Below are 19,498 nucleotides of genomic sequence, written 5' to 3' on the forward strand. Positions count from 1 at the left end.
GAAAAGGGATTTTTTAGTAGGCTGCTTAGGGCAGATTTTTAACTCAGTAAGGCAAATTTCTAGCTAGGTCAGTTGTCCTTATCTGGAGTAATTTTGAACAAAAAAGAAAATTATTGATAACTTTTCAGTGGTCTTCCAGAAATGAGTCATGGAAATCTTCTTCTACGAGGGGAGGGGTATTCAGTACATAGAAACATGCAGTTAGCTGGAGCAGCTGAAAGCCATCTCCAGTTATTAAAAATCCTCATGGCTATCATAATGCCCCCTTAATGTCATGTATTGTTSAGTAATTTTTATTGACCAAACTCCCTGTAATAGGCCTGGAGGACCATTATGGTGAATTGTTCTGACAGGGCACATTTTAAACAGTCCCTGAATGCTCATTTGACCTGGTACAGTCTGCACAAAAGTCTGGGTTTTATCAAGTGCCTAAATAAAGGTGCAGTTTTACAGGATAGGTTGTCATAGAATTAGAGGAGGAGACATTGAATATTTTAAGTTTGCTAAATAATGCTTGCCTCTGTAATTGAATAACTGGCCAGAAAGAGCCAATCTGCACTTCATTTAAAGCTTGAAACGAGCCCTGTAGAAATCAAAGGAAAAGAACCTTCCTTGACTTTTCCAGGCTCTGAATCAGGTTCCTTTTCACCTTCAAGCAAGGTCCAGAGCACTCCGAAATTCCATCACTTGTGTGTGTGTGTGTGTATATATATATATGTATATATGTGTGTATATATATATATATATATGTGTGTGTGTGTGTATAAAAGAGAATGCTTTTACATAGGAGATAGCTAGATGGTGCATCTGTTGGGTCTGAAGGTGCCTTTAAGAACAAACCTAACCGCAGTCAAAAGCAGATCCAGCATCGCTGGGAAACGTCTGGCATCCCGGGAGTTCATAGTCTCAGATTCTGGAAGTGAAGTTAAACAGCCCAGCCCTGGTAAGGGTTAGGTGTTGATCTATTGTGAGAGAGTACATTCCATATCTTTACAGGTGTTGTTTGTTTTATATTTGGGGKTTTTTTTTCCTACTTTTTGAAGCATCTGGTGCTGGTCTTTGTCCAAGATGAGTTTCTGGACCACATGGTTCAGTGAGCCTGGTTTGGCTCGCTGAGCCTGTCATAATGTTCCTACAATGAAGATATTTGGGACATATTTTAAGATTTTGATTTTTACCAGGATAAGAGCTGTATCCTCATTACTTTTTATACTATTGTGTTAATATTAACATGGAACTGTGTAGCTCATAGATTGCAGATGAAAAATCAGTCTCATAGATATATCAAGTGCCTAAATAAATGTTACTCTTCTGGAAAAAAATCTTCCAACCTGTGTTCTGAGAGATGCAGTCATTTCACAAAATAAACTATGCATAAGTTGTTGCCCGTTCAGCCTTAGGCTGAATTGGCTGACTTAGGAAGTGACTGCTGTGATTAAGGGAGTYTTTCATTTCACAGAGCTGAGCAAGAATGCAGCATGGTACAAGGCAGGGTTTCCTCAAACACACAGGTAATGAACCCTGAAGAAGGAGGAGGGAAATGTAAGTAGATATTCAAGGGTTAGGTACGCCCATAGAAGAGTACCAATTTTGGAAACTGGGTGGTAGGATTGTTCTCTGCATTTCTTTGGACTTGACATTGAGAGGAGATACAACGTAATTTACCTGTAGCCTGAGGCAAATTCTGCTAAGTTCCTTATCAAATAAAAATTCAGTGTAGCATTGCCATTGTTGTTCCTGTGCTTTAAATGTGATGAAATATATTCACCCTCAGTTCCTTTGTGGCAGAGAAATTCCCTTCAATATTTTCTTTTGAAATTGATAATGCATGGTAAATAGCCAGTTTAATGGATGCAAAAATTTTAACCTGAAAATTTTTCCATGTTGCTGAGGCTTTTTCATTTAATATTTAGGTATATTCAGTATATGGATTTTCCTTGATTGTACACAGGAAAAGAGAATGTTTTCACAATAATTAATATTCCTTTTTGGTAACTGAAATCAAATTGGTATTTTCTTCACCCTGAGATAGTGACAAGGACAGATATTGGCAATAGATCCTGGGATGTAGGATTGGGAAACAAGCAGGAATTTCAGAACTACAGAAATACTGGTCAGAAAAGATCAGCTGTCTCTTCCAGTTTAAAACATAACTGAAATGTTCTGGAGAGTAATGAAAGTTGTACAGAGACTCTGCTGCTGAGAGCACTGTTTGTATCCAAGGAGGCCTCTATGAAACAGGGAGGTGGGTGAACTATGCTTATTATTAAGAAATAAACACTCAGAAGCACAAGAATTAATGATGGAGCTGAAACAATAATCAAAATTGGCTATGGTGAAATCTAACAGTATGAAATTATTTGTGTAGTTAAGATCCGTAGTCTCTCCTGATGCCAGAGTAGGACTTATTTTACTTGCAGAAGAGAAGATGGTTGTGGCTAGAAAGGTAGTTTTAACTTTTCATTCCTATTAAAGAAAGAAAGACTCCACCTCAAATTTCTTGGTACCTATTCACAAATAGTGACAAGTCTCCTGTAGTTTGGCCACTCCTAATGATCTTAGCTCCAGCTTTGCCCTTTGAGCCTTTGCCGCTTCTGGGAGAATTCATTCCTGTCAGCCTGCTCTCTCCTTTTTTATGGCATCCAACAGGAGAGGGAAGCTGTTATAATGCCTGTTAAGGCATGCCCAGGTTCAGTGACGCAGTTCAAAGGCTGAAGCAAACCTAACAAAGATGCAGTTAGTAAAAATCGCTGTGCCTTTCTCCTGAAAAAGCTTGACAGCTGACTGCTGATGAAGCACTGCAGTCCTTACCCCAGGAAGCTCCGAGTCAGACTGGAATTAAGAAGACTCTTCAAAGGAGTCAGAACTTCAGAACTGTGTTTTACAAATGGGAGACACGGGATATGTAATCCAAAAAAGAAAAACAATACATGACACAACTTCCAGATAAGCTTGAGCATAGGGAGCTAGCTTGGCCGGAGGAAGGGCGCTCTTTCTGGTGGATACTTCGGTGTACAAGTTTGTGCTGCGATGCATCACAGTTAGGATGGTGGCATTTTTCTATCTTGTGAGGAAGATCCTTTATGGGAATCAGTCCAGTTCCGCTTCCGACTTACTGCCTAAATAATGACGACTAAATAATAAGCATTTACAGTGAGTTCTTTTCCTTACTTGCAATAGCTAGCATATATCTGCTATGACCTAGTGAAGTACAAGAAACAATACAGAAAACAACACGAATGTGTATTTTTCTCTAGTTTACTTTGATTAATGTATTTAAAGGGGTATTTAAAGGGCACGATGATAACAAAGCGAGCGGAATCAGCTGATAAAACTTTTAGGGGAAAGTGCTTAATGATATTCCTATAGCAAGGGCAAATGTAGCAGCAATGTCATGAAGTTAATGAAAAGCAATGCTACTGTGAACGTCTCAGAAAGTGAGGGAAGAAACAAAACTAGAATTCCTGGCTATCTTACAGGATCTTGGATGTTGGGAGAGAAATGCCTCATTATGACATTGGATCGATAATTCCACTTTTTCTTCACCAAGGAAAATTCATTTTTGTCTTGCAAGTGAAGTAAAACTGAGACCTATTAATATTGGCAAAATGGGGGTTATTGAAATAAGGAGAAAAAATCCTCACGTTAATAAGAAAATTTTTATTTTAATAAGAAAAATCCCTGGCACTGCACGTAGTATAACACCACCATCTGTCTGTTATCTGCAGTACTGGGTTTGGAACTTTGTGTTCACTGGCAGAATTGTAAAGAGGACTTTCAGTACATCTTCGTTTTAAAAAGACTGTATGCCTCGAATCAATTTACATAGAATGGGCAGATAGACAGTTGATCCACCTGAGCCTTCCTAATCCTGCCTGCTTTATGTAGCTAATCTGATCAACTTCCTGTTGCTGCTTTTGCTGTTCAGTTAAGATTGCATCTTTGAATCTGTTAAATAAGGAATTTCCTGTGAAAGATGAACTGTGACTCTGGGGCTCAAAACTCAAAGATTGTTAATATCGTTTAGGAACAGACTTAGAAAAGTTACCATTGTGGCCCATGCATCCTTAATGTAAGTTAAGTATAACCAGAGATAAGTGAAGAAAATTGAAGTGAATGAAGCCTACTTTTGAAACAGAATATGCTAGTTCAGTAATAGTGAATGTCATTTCTAAAGATGCTCCAGCAGTGGCCTGCACAGATTTCAGAGGGAATTGGCTTCTTGTTTGTTGAGGATACTGAAGGACTCCAGTGAAAGCACCGAACTTCCAAAAGCTTCTAGGTATTTGGTTTTTACTGCTTTTGTTTAGCTCATTCCTTGCAGAGTGCCTTGGAATATGCAAGTCTTCTCTTCTATCCCTTGGCAGTTTTCCACAGATGCCTGAAGTTAACACTTGAATGTACATTGAACATATATTAAAATTTAACTTGCTGTAAGCAGGCAAAATAGGAATTTTAATTCGTGCACCAGGAAAGAGTGTTACTGTTGAATTAACCACTACAGTTTATTAAAATGTTTTGAATGAATTTTTCTAATTCAAAATGCTTTAGTATACCTTTCTTTCCTGTCTGTCTTCCTGAGATTACAGCTCAGCTTATTTTGCTAGCTGGGACTTTTTCTCCTCACTTACAGTCATATGGACTCCTGTTTTTTCCACTCCATTTCTTTTTTTTTTCCCCCTCCCCCTTTTTTTTCCATGAGCTTTGTCCTTTTCACTCTAACTAGTATTATGGTCATAATAAATTTTACATGAATGCTGCAGCTAGTTTGAAATATCTCAAGTATCAAATTATATATTCTCCACTGATCTTTAATTTTAACTTCTAAACGTACAAAATTAAATTTTGTTCAAAGTAACTTTTTTTTTTGACTTAGAGGAAGATTAGTAATACCTAAACTCCATGTAATTTCAACTTTTTGTTTTGTCTGAGGAAATTTGGTATTTCTGTAGATTTGATGTATAATAGTGTAATTTCTTCTTAGAATTTTTTAGAATTTGTTCAAAATTTAAATTAATGCTTATTTTTAACATAAATTTTTGATATACTGAAGATATTTTGATCTAAGAACAAAGAGTTTTTTAAAGGAACTCTGAGGTGATCTCGCATCTTTAAAATGTTCAGTTGCGTAAGTCATAAAAGAGCTTATTTTGTGTTTTTTAAGCTCCTTTGTGTGGCTAAATGCAAAACAAAGTCTAGGCTATCTAGTGAAAGGTGCAAATCTTTTAAAGTATTTCATGCTGGAGGAARATTTAAGGCTCTAAAAACAAGGAGAAGGACAGATGGAAAAGAGCAGTTTTTCAGTCAAGAGACCTGCTGAGTTTCCCAGGCTGTAGTGAGCTCAGTAAGGGCATTCAGATTCTAAGTAACTGTTTCTAGCTGGAAGATATTTTTCATGCAGTTAAGTCAAAATCCTCTGGCCTTTTACAGGAGTTCATGGTTGGAAACAGTGATAGTTACACGCTCCTGTGCWTGGCAAGTCCGGAAGCAAAGGGTCAGTGCAAGACTTTGTGCAAGGTGGTGTCTAGAAATTGCAGCGGAATATGCATTTGGATAGGGCAGATATTGTGAYGGGGTAAATGGAAGCGTGAGGGTCCAAGAGTGGTACAGAGCACTGAACAAAATCTGATAGAAACTGAGCCTCTCTCAACAGACTGTGCAGACGGTATAGCAGCTTTGCTATGGTTACTGCATCCTGGAGATCCATTGCTTAACTCTGAGTRTCATGGGTATGAGTCTTGTTTACTTTGGATGCATTCAAGAAATCTGAGTCTTAAGGTTTTGTGTCCTACTGCTGGTTTGCTGTTAAGTTTATAGGGTTGAACATTATGTTAGAACTTCATTCCAAAGTTAGAATTACAGGGTATTAATAAAGTAAAACACTGGCCCTGCATTTTAAATCATAGCTTCCCCTTKGTTTATTTATCTTTGCTTTCTGAATATTGTTATTATTTATTGATTTAATAAATGTGCAGATGAAATTAATAGCGATGGCCTTCAATCTTTATTTGCTGGGATAATTATAAAGGAAAAAAGTCAACCAGTGTAGTTGCTCTTAGGTATATTGTGTCCGTACGGAAGACAGCAGAAATACTCGGGTGCAGAGAACAGGAATAGAATATATCTTAGTTCTGGGGGCAGTGTATCCCTTTGTAGAGAAGGTTGAGCCCTAGTGGCTTAACCCTAGTTTGGACTGGCATATAGCTGATTTTTCTAAAGTATTCTCTGAAAAAGTACCATGTTCAGTAAAGTGTTATTTAAGAGGTTACCCAAGTATATGCCTTACAGCGCAGGAGCTGGAGACCTCTACAGACTGTTTGGATGTTGGCATATAGCTCAACAGCACTTGCTGGGTGTTCAGGAGCTTTGTTGTTCTTATTCCTGTTTAGGGTTGCTAGCAGGGACCAAAGGATCAGAGGGACTGCAGTAGTAGTGGTTTGTCAGGAAAAAGCTGGTATTATCTTTATTAGGCTCCTTAAAAAGAGGGAAAAGATTTTTACCTCATCTCCCTGGGCCTTCAGAGAGGTGTCTGAACAGCCCAGAGAAAAAGTAGTATGTAATTCCAGCAAGCAGTGTCATATATCTCTGTCTTGTCTCCCCGTGAAGGGCTRTGTTCCCATCTCTGACAAAGGCTGCGCTGGTTTACTCCTCTTCTGACAAGTACAGCTCTTAYGGTGAACATTTTTCTTCACTGGTGAATGATGAAATCTGTGAACGGAAGGAGCCCAAGCAGTTACTGCAGTATTCCTGCTCTGATATGCTGTAGGTCTGGTTCTCTGTCGCTGTTGTGTATCTGCTCCATTTTCATTTGGTTTGGTATTGTCAACATCAGTAACGAGAAAAATGCAGCAGTGATCTGTATCTTCAAATACTGGCAAATGACCAAAGTAACAATGCTTGAAAGTTCTTTTAATTTCCTTTCTGATTTCTGAGACTTATCATTGGTGTTTTCTGCTGGTCTCTCCAGGACCACCAGAAGCAGAAAATCACTTGTAAATTGATGACTTGCTAAAGGCGTGGTTTTGGTTCTGATTGAGGATGATAACAACAGCAATTCGGGGGATACTGGGAGACTAGCAAGTGTGAATAAGGTAAATGCCCCAAGATTAAGACATTGCTGACAACTAGTAACTTAACTGAAGGAAAACAAAATTAGAGGCAACCTCTGCCAAAAATATTCAAGTATTTTTAGTAGAATAATTTTTAAAAAAACTTTCAAAAACTTTCAAAATCACTTTTTGAAAAGTGATTTATTTCTAATCCACTATCTACGTATTTATGTATATTTTAATTTTTTTGTTGTGTGATTCTTGCTGTTTAGCACACTGCTGTCTTGGTTTATGGCTTGTGTTCCTGGATGATTTCACAGTGTAAAAATAATAGTAGCATAAATCTTACGAAGGGTAATTTTTCTGGAAGAGAATGAGTGCTTTTAGATTGATTCATTGATAAAATATTTTTTTTTCTCCCAAATTCACAAGTATTTATTGTGGTGTTAATTAAAACCCTTGTGAACTAGGGGGTATTGGATTGCCTTCTCCTGCAGTTGTGTTTCCCATGTGGCAGCATCTCAAAGAGCCTGAGTAACTGCACGCAATCCTTTGAACGCTGAAAATATAGGCAACACCAGGAAATGCATAGTTATAAGGTTTTGCCAATTCTTGTGGGATTAATGAAAGTCTAATAGACCCAGAATGCTGTACTTTCAAGAGAGTGTTACTCTCTTTGTTTCAACTATAAATAAAATCTAAAAGCAGGATGTTCAGTAATTTTTACACTGGAACACTCCTGTAATCACATGCCTACTGCTGTTTGGAGTTTAAAGAAAAAGACTCAGAATATTTTTGTGAAGCAGCAGCACTAAAATGCATAGGCTATTTTTAATGAATATTTTCTAAACCTTTTCCAGAGGCTTTATGTCCTTCTATGTGCCTCCAACATGAATATGGTGACTGAATTAAATAAGTCAGCTTCCTGTTGCTCCCTTCTGCCTCCTACTTCTCTATTGAGTCCATCTGCTACCAGAGTAATACTGTGTCCTGGACAGTTTCAACTTTAAGTGCTAAATCACGTTTTAACAACACTGTTTTAATAACATTCTGACAAACGACATGTATTAGAAGTCAGCTGTGCTTAATTCTCCGATTGCAAAATTAAGGTTAAGTCCATCATTTCTGGTTTTGTTGTTGGTTTTTTTTTTTTNGAGGGGTGGGGGTGGGGGAGATCTGTTGTTTTAGGGGTATCAGCTATCCAATCCTCTTCTCCCAAGATAGCTGTTTTTTTCTTCCCCTTCCATTTAACCATGTCTGAATATACAGAGTAGAAGTAACTTCTTACGTTTGGTGGAATCCATGTAGATTTTTATCTAGGGAAGTAATCTCTCCTATTTCAAATGATCTCCTTTGGGCTGATAAAGCATTTCAGAAGAGCAAGCAAGGAGAGACTTAGTGACTTCCTCTGTGAAGAATATTCTTGTAATTTTGCACTAGAGAATTCAGTTGGTAAACTCTAAGCCTCTGAAAATCCATTAATTTTAAGCTTGGTGGAAGACTTTCCTTTTTTGCTGGACAAGCACCTGGTATAGTGATCTAGGCTTTGTTCCCTCCACGCTGGATTCACTAGTAATTCACTGTAATTCGCTAGTTTGGAAGCTGAATTTGTTCTGAGAAACTCATTCCAGGTGATACAAAACATACTCCCATTTTCTCTGWGGCTCAGACTGTCACGAACAAGCACACTCTGGTGGATCAAAGTAGACTATAAAACCCTGGAAAAAGGTAAATGTCTAGTTAGGGAAATCTGGCTCTTGAACAAACCATCAGATTTCAGGCAAAGCTAGGAAACAACTTTAAGAAACAGCACAAAACCCTCTGTTTGAAGGCTGCAAATGACAGCCATATCTCTTACTAATGAATTATCATTAACCAAATGATTAGTAGGCTCTAACTCTGATCTTTGTATCTTTTACTGATTCAATTTTTCATGGCCACTGGTTCTTGAACGTTAGAAAGCCTTACAGAAAAAAAAAATATGAAATCATGTTGTAAATTCCTCTTTTGTCCATCTATATGTTAAAAAAGGAATCAAAAAATAAGTTCTTGTTTTAATTCAGTGGTTAGAATATTACTGTTGATTGCTAATTAGCAAAAATAAGCAAAATTAGCAAATGAGATCAGCCACCTCATAGCTAGATGGGATCAGTGCATTTATCCAGCTGTTCAAAAAGTGTTTTTTGTAAACTAAGAACTTTAAATTGATTTAGTAGAATAAAGAACCTGCAAATAAGGAACCCATGGTGAGCCAAGTGTGGAGTGATGGTGTGACTGAATGAACARCTGATGAATATGATAATTATTCTTGGAGTTATGGATCTTGTAATCCTGATAAATGTCTGCCTTTGAATTGTAGTCTGGGCTATTTTGAAARAAAAGCTAGTATTAGACCACCTTGAATTGAAGGTAACATTTCCAAGGTGTTTTTTGATTTTATTTGCTTCATTTTGGACCAGCTGAATATATATTCACTTAGTCTTTTTTTCCAAATTCAGAAAACAGAATTATTAGTTRTTTGTACAGCTCTAGCCAGGTATCTTATCTTCATTCGTACAACACTCAGACATCTAGTGGCTGAATAATATAGTACAATTATACTTCATTAAATCTACTGCTCTGTGAAAGCACAGCTGTATCTTCGTAGCTTAAATGACCTGAATGCCTAGTACTTTTCAGGCCATTGCCCCAGCGCAGAGGGAAGAAACAGGAATTACTGTAGAAATTTTCAGAAATACGATGCATTTTCTTTTTACTCTGTAATATTGTCATGCTGTTTTTTCAAAGATTCTTTGGAAGTTGGTCAGTCATCTCTAATAACAGTCAATGAAAGTGGGAATGTAAATCCTTTGGGTTCTTTGGAAATGATAGGCCTAACTACCCGATTTGGGTGCTGCTTCAGAAGATGGTTTGAACATTTTAAAATTGTTCCCTTCCAAACTGCTGACACTACTTGCTATAATTTTTTTGTATGTATTTTGCAACATGTATTAATGATTTAAAGTATCTGGCAAAATTGCAGAACAAGTGCTTCTACTACAGATTTCATRAAGTGTTACGGAGTATCATTATTTTAACAAAACTTGAAAAATACATTTTTACCAGTATCAGTCAAAAGAAGAAGATTTGATGTATTATTTCTTTGCAGTTATTTCAGTTGCATACATGCAGTGATTGAATGGTGCTGACATTCACTGGTATAAAAATGGTCTTCAAGGAAAGAGCAGAACAGTTAAATGATCTAAGGCAGGTGTAAATGTGTGATAGGTTATTGAATTAATCTACAATGGAAATTGTAAGAAAAGCTTGTTGTTAGAGCTGAAGAAGTGCCTATTGCAATAAAAAGTTCTTGCTAAATATAGTAAACATGCATGTGTTGCATAAATACTAAAATTAAAAAATTAATCATTATTAATGAAAGAATAAGAATGACCATGTTCTGGAGTCAAGTATTTGAGCTACAAAAATTTTGCTTGCAAACAGAGTTTAGACACTTGACCTGAAAAAATTAAAGAAGAAATGCTCTAGATGCTCTAGGTACTAATTACCTGTCTTTTTCTCATTACCTTGTGTGTCAYGGAATACAGGAAGTCATGATGTGACATAAATAAAGAGAACTGATAGTGCTGGATCAAACATAAAAGTATTTAGTATTTATTGAATTTCTGAAAGCATCAGAGAAAATGGGATGCGAGGGACAGTCTGCTTCCTGTTATCAGGAGGCTAATGACATGAAAGCTTGTCTGGGTTTGGGCAGGGTTCTGAACGCCTGTGACTCTTCTAGAGATCTCATATGTTCCTGTGGCAGATTGCTGGGTGGGCAGAAATTTAAGAAGTCTGCCTAGTGGCAGGCAACAGGCAGGTGTGCAGGAAAAGTGGAGGCATGTCAATCTATTTAAGCTCTTAAGACAGAGGGATTTCACTTYGTGAATGAAAGTATAGATAAAAACAATTACAGTTAATGCTATCCGCTGATACTATTAATTAAAAAAAAAAGCCCAGAGTCTATTGATGATATAAAATTATCAAATAATTCATAGGCTGATATTGCATTGTTAGTTTTGAGAAGATCATAACTGCTRTTCAGGGAGAAAATAGTAAATTTTCATTAGTTTTATGTCTCTCTCTCTAGGTTTAACACTTAGAATTTGATGACTTTAACAGAATTGCTATCAGCAGATTTTTGTTAGTGGAACATCACTACGTTACAAGTCTGATTCTACAGATTTTTTTTTTAGTTGTTTAATATTATGATGTGATAAAGGGTCCTTTCATATTCTTGTAAAGCAGTGAAATARCCAGTCCAACATTAAATAGAGAGCAGCCTTCCAGGCAAGATGTTCTTCCTTACTTTYTTCTGATCCTGGAGTGCTAATGTGATGATGTAAGCACCTAAACAGAATAATCATATTCCTGCAGAAACCAAAGCAAATCCCTACATGGACTATTGATTCATAACAACTTTGACTTTAAATAAATGTACAGTGTTCTTCATCTCTGTGCTTTAAATCCTATTCTACATTTCTTGTAAAACCAGATGGAATTACCTGGGCAGAAGAAAACAGAATTGGGTTTGCTTACCACTGATTAAGATTGGCTACAGCAACTTTATGTCTGGTAATTAAGGTTCATATCCAAAGGAAACAGCTTAGCTTAGGCCCCGCATCTAGAACACATCATAAAACTCAGTCTTCTGTGTTTCAGAACTTAAGCTCTGTAAATAAATATCAATGTGAGGTTATAGCTAATAAATTTTTGTATTTTTTTGCTGGTACAGCTTGAATAGTTTTTTATTAAATAAAAATAAACAGCGRTAAGAATTAAGGGAGAAAGATGACTTTCTTCTTGCAGCTCCATTCCATGAGCTAGTAGTCCTTGGAATGCATTTGTGATATACAGCATTTGYTGTCATTGAAGATGATGCTTCTTGTGAATTTTGAAAGAGCATAATTCTTTATGAAGCACTCTAAGTGCGGGTCTCAAAGAAGAACCATGTAGTCATAACAGTTTATATGGAGCAAGATCGCTGCTGCAATAGTGTGTGGAGGGAGGCTTTAGAGGGTCAGTTAGCACAGAAAACCTTCAACAGATGAGGAGCAGTGAATAGAGGCAAATGGAAATGAGAAAAGTGGTTAGAAAGCTAAAAAGCAATATGAAAGAAGTAAGTAGTGAGGAATAAAGGATTAAATAAAGAACGAATGAATTATGATAGAAATACATGAAAAATAGGAGCAGGTGTAGAAGAGAAAATGCATAAAAGACTTTTAAGATGTGCTGGAAATGTAGTAATATGATGAGGGGGAACCTCTTTGAAGAAAAACAACAAAAAAACAGTATTGTGGGATTATAGTCAGAACAGTAGGAGAAGGATAATTTTATTATTTTGGATAATATTTTTGTAAGTGATGAAGAAGTAGGCTAGGATGGTGATTTAAATTGTTAGGCTTTGGAAATACATTAAAAAAAAAAGAAAAAAGAAAAAGAAAACTCCTGGGGTGCCCATCCTTACATCCTTCTACCTTAGGCACCCATATCTTATCCATTTTCTGAACTGAGTGTCCGTATTAGGTCTTCCTCTTCGTGATGCAAGGCTGCCTCGTTGTTCTGGTGGTTAGAAATCTAACATTTGGACTAAATGTGCTCCTGGCACAGATATGCCCATTTTGTGGTAGCCCAGTGCTGCACTGATGTGTTAGTCGATGAATGTGTCTGAAGTGATTTCAACCAAATGCCTAGGGAGATAGTAAACAAGCCAAATAATAGAGTATTTGCCATTGATATGAAAGGGTTTAACTATAAGAAAAAAAATGGGAACTGTATATTTGCCTTTAGCACCTGAAAGGAAGTATTGTTATTTACTGTTTCATATTTTTAGGCTTGGGCTGATTTTTTAACTTTACTTAGCTTTATAAGATTATAAAATACTAAGATGTGATAAGAAGGAAATACTGGGGTTTTTCACATCTCTGAATGGAAAGAAACAGTTGGAAGCTTGGCCAGTGATGAGGATATGAAAGTCCTATAACTTTTGAAAACATTTGCTTTACTGGAATAGCATCTGGAGTACTATAGCCCTGGAAGTAATAAAAGAACTATGTTGCTTCCAAACAACAATTGCTTTTTGGAGATCAGTTCTTCTAAGTGTTTAGAGAGTAGCAAAGAAGAGAGGTAGAACTTGCCCTAGGCAAAACCTGGGAAGTTGTCAGAAAGGTTCTGGTAAAAAAAGTGGAGAAATGTCTGTAAAATCTTCAGGATGTTGTGASCAGAGCGGGAGAAGTGCCTGCAGAATGAAATGGCTTACCCACCTACCTCGCAGTTGCTTTGGGAAATTACAGTAGTGCTTCCTATGTGAACATAAAGATGGAGCAAAATAATTTGGTAGAGAGAATTTTTTGAAATTATCCATTATGTAATAAATAGTCTACAAAACTTAATCTATGAGTTATCTGCATATTGGTCCTGATTTCTATAAATATATTCATTAATAAATATTCATTAGGCAGTTTGGATAAACACATCAGTCTAAAAATTATCTATTAAGCTTTTCCTTAGCCATTTATCACCTTTGATGGAAAACTGAGCAGCTGAATCAGGTAATATTCTTACTGTAAGCTAAGTGAAAAAGGCCAGTTACATTTTTAAGCAAAAAACAATCATGAATTAAATTTAGCAGATAATTTTCAGATTATGCCGTTCATGGAGATAACTGAAGATATTTAAGTTAGGCAAATATTTTCAGTCATATTGACCTCAGTCAACAACTAACAAGGTGTTCACACACATTAAATTATGTTTATTATTTAGAGGTAGAATAAACTTGCAGCTCACAAGAGCACCATTATGCAGATCTCTAGTGAAAATGCATGTAAAAATTTCTAATTCATCTTTAGTGAAGAAATCTGAGTCTTAAAATCAAAAACTGAACAGGGATTATGTTCTGAGGTTATTGTGTTATATATCTGTTACATGGAAATAAACAAAAATTTCAGTGGTTTCTGTTGTCAAAATTTGTATAATGCTTTTGTGGGTGGTATTTAGGGTTCATTCACATTATGTCCTTTACAGCAATTGAGCATTAGATRGTCCAGTTTTCTTCTAAGCTTTAAGGACACATGCAGGAGTGAGAAGGAACTTGCAAAGAAGGTCTTGCTAACAGTAGGCTGTATTACATACGCAATCAGTAGAGCAAGTAGCAGTGCATGAAGCTGGGAATGGAAGAGAGATTTCCAAGAGGTTTCCTCTAAAGAGAAGAGGAAGAGAGTGAAGAGCTAAAGATCTTAATTTTGAATAAATCTTATATATTTGGGGTTGAAGTCAGCAGTATAAGGATAAACATCTGACCAGGAAACAATGACCAAATTTCTTGGATATGCATCACAGTACAAGATGCTTTTTCACTCAGATGCCTGTGTTCAACATCATTCAATTTACTGCTATTTTATTTAGGAAAAATAATAGTGTTTTATGATGGCTCCTTAAGATTTTGCTGGCTGCAGCGTCTGTGTGTCAGCATAATCAGATGAACAGTAATAGAGTGGGTTTAAACAGATGGAACATTAAAATAACTGTGAGGTTTAACTGTATATTATGATAGAAAAGATGAATAAAATAGGCATAAAACCAGACGCAGCTGTTGAGGGTTCTACACAGGACAAGACTTCCTTCTTTTGCTGTTATTTTTGGACTCATTCAGAGAATTATGAGTGAGATTTGTATGTAATGTTCTAATTGCTGTGCTACTTCTTTCTTTTCTCCGTAGGTTGACTTTTAGAAAGGTGAATCTCCCTCCATTTGCTGGTAACAATTTTTTGCTGCAGTCCGAGATCAACCATTTAGCTTTTCTCTCAAAGTATATTCTATTAAAAAAACTTTTAAAACTTAAAACTTTGGCTAAGTAGTTTATACCGGTATTGGTCTAAGCTGCTATAACATTGGACGGCCTGTCCGATCATGAATGTTTCATTTACATTCACCTTTCTTGCTCTTCGGTAGTATCTGTGTCTAGCATGCAGCAGCATTCTGAAAATCATGTACACTTAACTATACAGTGTAATTCAGCAGCTTTTCTTGTCCTCACAAAGCGTCACCAGCGCACCAGCTGCATAGAGGGTGCGTCATCTCTATGACGAGGCTGAACTGAAAACAAATATTAAAGTTTGAGTTAGTGAACAGARGTTCACTAGAAAACGAGGAACATAACCAAAAGAACTTAATCTTCACTCACTTTCTATGCTTAGTATTAGGATCAGCTGGAAAAGACAAATTCTATTTAAAAATGCAGATCATCAAGAATATTATGATTTTAGTGCTTAATTCATGATCCAAAACTAAGCAACAGTAAATGCACCATCTGGATAGTTAATGATTATAGTCCTTTCTGAGTTTGCTGCCATCCTTCCCATAATATATTTTTCTCATTTGTATCCCTTTGTCAGTCAATGTTAAAGTTGACTAGTCATGTGGTTATTTAAGACTTCATTTTGCTGAGGAAAATTACAGATAATGTTGATTGCCTGTAGAAAACTTTCAAGGCTGAGTCTCATCCATGCATTGGTAAGTTTTTTCAAGGTCTTCTAAAAATATTAAGGGAGATATTAAAGAAAAGGACTGAGCTTTGTGTGTGTCTATTATTGAAGGCTCTGGAAAAGAGCCATGATGATTCTGCTTTTCATTCAAGAAATACGGTGGTGTGTTCACTCAATTCAGTTGCAATCACCTGTCTAGTTTTACAGGAGAGAAGGATGGCTTGTAAATATTTTTGGTATTACACCCACAAATCATGATGAGTTTTAATGCATTTTCCTCAGCTATAAACTGGTTAAGCTCATTCTCAAATAGCAATGGAAAACAGGGTAAGCAGGGTGGCTTACAAATGACTACAAATGTGAAAAGAAAAAGTAAAATGTGTATGTTTCATCAGAAAGTGGCATCTCTACCATTGGGTCTTTTCTCACTTTATTTTATATATATATGTATGTATGTTTATGTACATACATATATATATTATATATATAATGTTTGTATAGTATATAAAGTGATTGTGTGTGTGTATTTGTAAAGTAAAACAGTTCTAGAAGAGCAGGTCCATGACCTTTGGATGCTTGTATCCAGAGATCTGTGATTAACATTCATAACTTCTCTAGAAACTCAGCCAAAGTCTACAGAGGAATTGGAAAGGTTGGAACCCCAGGAAGAAGATAGCATGAAGAATTAGATGTGAGGTTTGCCCTAGAGTCAATTCACATTTAGGAAGTTTCTATAAATGGATTTCTGAAAGCATGGTGTTCATTTTATTTTGCATGGAGAATGATGCTCTGAATTAACCCATGTAAGCCACAAGAACTRAGAGAACTATTCTTGGAGCCTGTCTCATTTAACTTTCCTTGATCTTTCTTACAGAACTATTTACAATCCATCTGCAGTGTGTTTTGGCTTCTATGTAGACATTGAAGCTATTACTCGTATATAGGCTATTATACATTACTCACATATTTGGAATTTTGTTGATCTTTTCTGGTTGCTGGTATGTCTTGCAAGTGGGAATTTTCTCTGTCCCCATTCTCGCTGCATAGTTGTCAATGCTTTTTTACTAGTGTATCAATCTAGTTATTCAGGGAGTCATGTGCCTGGAGATTAAAGAGAACGGAGAGAATATTCTGAGAGTTTGTATAATTTTAGTTGTTAGAAGAACAACTTGCTTTRTCAAATCAGAACAATTAATTAATTTGGGTGGTAGCTCCTAGGCCCTGTTTTGATAGCTGTTTGGCTCTGAAAGATGAATTAYGAGAAGAAGAAAATAAAGGAAGCTTACCCATGGTAATTTCCAGTTTCAACTGTAAGCAAATTTTGTTTGTGAACTGTGTGAGCTAACCTTTTGCTGTGCAAAAAGGTCACACGTGACTAATGACAGAATGACAAGACCAATTGTATCACAGTTTAAAAATGTAATTAAAAGGGGGAATTTCTTGAGCTCTCTGGTATTTTACTGCTACCTACAGAAGCATAAAAAGTATATTTGTCACTAACATATCATTTTAACATAGCACAGAAAGTATATTAAGCACTAACATCATTTTGATATAACAGATTAAACCTGTATGCTCATGGGCTGTGTCTGATTTTGTGAATACATTTGCAAGCTGAAGGAAGAAAATGGATTATTATTTCTTTCTTTTTTTTTTTCTTAACATAAATTTGGTCAAAGCCTATCTAGGTATTTGAAGTAATATCATGGGTTTTTGCTTTCTTTTGTTTTGCTTTTCCAAGAGGTACTAACCCTTTCCTGTAGCAGTAAATGCTCAGTGCTGTAGCCACCTATCCTGACTTTTGAATGCCCTCCCCCTGAAACCTCAGGGCTTTGATCATATTTTCAGTCACTGTTATAAACTACATTTTACATTCACAACTGTAACTGATGGCTGAATCTGACAAACATTTATTCCCTCTTATATATCTATGAATTTTAATACAAAAATGTGAAAATGTGAAGAGGTGTGACAGCATTGTTACATGAGATGCTACTATTATGTACTAGATTGTGTACATATGTGCACACAAGTGTGCCACATCACAGTGATTTTTCAATATTAATTCATCAGATCCAGTCAGACTGAAACACTGTCGCATTTTAGAGCTAGAAGTAGAACTAAATATTGTCAGATATGATCCTTTCGGTTTTGACTCTAAAAGAGTCAAAAGTTGGCTGGCTAACTGAACAAAATAGATGCTGATGCAGAGTGTCAGCYCTATGCAAACTTTCAAGTATTTAGTCATGTTTATAGCTCATGTACTTGGTTTTGCAGGCCTCTATACTGACAGCCTAAGTCAAAGCAAAACTCTGTGTGTGAGCTCTGGACATACTATTGTACTTGCACGATTCCAATTTTGTATAATATGCAGTTTTACAAACAAGCCTTTTATTTTTTTCATGAGAGGCATTGCTCAAACCTTTGTAGGAATCTAACTTTTCCAATTAAAACTCTGTCTTTGCATTTAGTCCAAACCACTTGACAGCTAGCATTAGAATTCCACTGTTTTGAATGATTTTATCAGGTCCAGAGATAATGCCATCGTCTTTAAAGTGAAAAGGCCTGTCAGAGTCTTTCAAAATACTAGACGTTCTTAGACTCACCAATATAGATTTCTCTCTGCCTAACAACACATGCTATACAGGCTTAAGTTTAAATGAAGAAACTGTAAGTTGCCATGCGTTAGTGAAAAGCAATAAGAAGGAAGGATGGAGGCTGTCAGCAATAGGTGGCAATGGTGTGGTGGACACCTGGGGACATGATTTGCTATTTGACTGATACAGGATCCCTATCTTCATTTCACTCCCTCTTATGTTCCTTCTTTACCTCTTAGGAATCTGCCTTATCGTGGACCAGATGGCTTTGTATATATCTGGGAGTCAAAACTATTCCAGGCRGTTCCTCCTGGGCAGCTGCAGAACAACTGAAGGGAACAGCACCGGCCTGAGAAGGATGAAGGCTGCTGCTGACCCACAGGTAGGTGAGAGGAAGCGAAGCCTCCTGYGAGGTCCGCTCCTCAGCCACGTCTCTGAGTAGTAAATATCAGCCCGGGGAGAGCTCCACCTAACTGCCTTTTACATTTTATATACATTATTTTATTTGCATACATATTATTCTTTTGCCAAACTTAAGCTTAAGTAACATGTTTAATTCTTAAATGTTTCATTAACAAATGAAATTTCAGTCAGYTGTGTTGTGGTCATATCATTATCGCTACTTAACCTAGCACCGAACAGCCAAACCAATCTTGATAAGTAGTCAAATATTTTAACTTAACAGAAATATAATGTCTTTGATTTTGTTTTGCTTTTTATTACTAAATTTTTATACAGCTTTCCTGTGAAATAGCTGGTTACTATCTATTAACATACCTACAATTTCTATGTTGATATCATTCAAAATTTTCAGACTTAAATAGTCTATACTCACACTTCAGCAGAAATAAAAATCCAATGAATGGCAAAACAAAATAAGCAACTTTGCAAGCACAGGTATGCTAGGCTTGGAGAGTATTAGTAGTAGGGGTGCAACTTCTGTAATAAAAATTGTCCTTTTACTAGTAACCATATGCTGAGTCCCTCGTGGATATATATTGTGTCAGCAAAATGATTTTTCCTGAAACAGCTGTAGGGATGTATTTGTTCATATAGCCATATTAGAGACTCTCAATTCCTCCTATCGCTGTCTGGCTAGGTATGTAAACAAAAGCTTGTAATGTAAATGTGACTTGAGGCCAAGGGTATAATGAAGCTAGCCTGCAGAAACCTCAGGACTGTGTTCATAGGATAAATATGTTGGGAACAAGTAGAAGGTGTGGTCAAGTGAACTGACAGGCAGTGTTTTTTTCAGTGGGAACCTGTTGTAAGTTCCTGAACTAGACTTTGAAGAAAGTCAAAACACCTGAGGAACAATTCTCAGTAT

This window comes from Rhea americana, unplaced genomic scaffold, assembly GCF_003343005.1.
Source record: "Rhea americana isolate MKP2758 unplaced genomic scaffold, rheAme1 scaffold_198, whole genome shotgun sequence".
NCBI lineage: Eukaryota > Metazoa > Chordata > Aves > Rheiformes > Rheidae > Rhea > Rhea americana.